The following is a 1,508-nucleotide window of genomic DNA, read 5'->3' on the forward strand; positions in this document are numbered from 1 at the left end:
TCGGACGGCCGGTGGCCGCGTGGTGGCGCGTCCCCGCGGGAGGCGGGAACCCCCGGGCGCCTGTGGGGTGTCCGAGCCGGCACGCGCGGTGTCGGTGCCGGCTGCGCCCCGTTGTGAAACCTTCCCGACCCTCCGGTCTGATTTCTCTCTGACTCGGCCGGCCCGAGGCGACCCCCCCCCTCTCACCCTCCCGGGGTGGGTGGGGGCGGGAGACGTGCCGTGCCACAGAACCGAAGGCAGAAGAAACTTCTCGTACGACTCTTAGCGGTGGATCACTCGGCTCGTGCGTCGATGAAGAACGCAGCTAGCTGCGAGAATTAATGTGAATTGCAGGACACATTGATCATCGACACTTCGAACGCACTTGCGGCCCCGGGTTCCTCCCGGGGCTACGCCTGTCTGAGCGTCGCTTGACGATCAATCGCGCCCCCCCGGGTGTGTGCCCGCGGGGTCGCGCGGCTGGGGGTTTCCTCGCAGGGCCGCGGTGCCCTCCGTCCCCCTAAGTGCAGACACGGCGCCTCTGCCGTCGCGCCGTCTGTCCCTCCTCCGGCCGGTCCCGCCCCCGCGCCCGGGAGGGCGCGGGGGCGGGCGGCGGCGGCGGCAGGCGGCGTCGAGGCCCGGGAGGTGCCGCCCGCGAAAGGGAAGGGAGAAAACGGGGAGGGGGGAGCTCGCGCGTGGCCGAGGCCGCGGCCGCGGCCGCGGCCGCCGCGTTCCCACCGGGAGCCCCTCCTCGCGCCGCAAGCGTTCTCCGGGGCGCGTGCCCGGGTGCGTCGCGGTGGTGCCGGGGTGGGTGGGGGCGGTTAGGGCCTCCGCGCCGCGCCGCCCCCACCCTCCCGTCGCGCCACCGCGGGCCCCCGCCTCGCCCCGTCGGGACGGGCGGCTCCTCGCCGTGGCCGAGGCGCGCGCGCGGCCGCGCCCCGGGGATGCGTGCCCCGGCGGCGACCCGCGGGACGCCGCGGCGTCGCCCGCCGCTGCGCGCTTTCCCCCGGGCTGCGTCCGCGGCCGCGCTTCGTGCCCCTGGGCCCCCGGGGCGGCGTTCTTCGGGGGCGCCGCCGCCGCGCGTCGGTCGCCCGTCGTGGGCGTCTCGTGGCCGTGCGGAGGACGGGTGGGAGCGGAGCGGAGCGGAGCGGCTCGCGCCGGTGCGGTTGGCGTCGCGTGGTGGGGCAAGGGGCCCTGACGGTCGCCGCGGGGCGGCCGCCGGGCTTCTTCGGACCCGCCCGCCTCACGACCGACCGACCGGCGGCTGCCGCCGCCGCCCCCCTCTACCCTCCTCCCCGGCACGACGACGCCTCCGGCCTGGGCCCGGCGTCGCGCGCGCGCGCGGCTTCCCCTCTCGCCGCCCGCCCGTCCCGTGCCACGTCGCCGGCTCGTGCTCCCGTCCCCGTCCCGTCCGCCTCCCTTCTTCCTTCCGCCCTTCCTTCCGCCCTCCCGCCCGAACCCCGTGTCCGGGCGTGGGTGGGTGGGTGGGTGGGTCGGTTGAGGGGGAGGGGGACCGGGCGGTCGACCGC

General features: G+C 77.7%; 1 non-coding gene across 1 annotated transcript; it reads left to right on the forward strand.

Annotated features, from left to right (window-relative positions):
• Nucleotides 1–256: 256 nt before the first annotated feature.
• On the forward strand, nt 257–409 carry LOC141577004 (5.8S ribosomal RNA). Its single transcript, XR_012505435.1, has one exon. It is a non-coding gene; the product is annotated as a 5.8S ribosomal RNA (ribosomal RNA).
• The last annotated feature ends 1,099 nt before the right edge of the window (nt 410–1,508 follow it).

Source organism: Camelus bactrianus, unplaced genomic scaffold (genome assembly GCF_048773025.1).
Source record: "Camelus bactrianus isolate YW-2024 breed Bactrian camel unplaced genomic scaffold, ASM4877302v1 HiC_scaffold_56, whole genome shotgun sequence".
Classification (NCBI taxonomy): Eukaryota; Metazoa; Chordata; class Mammalia; order Artiodactyla; family Camelidae; genus Camelus; species Camelus bactrianus.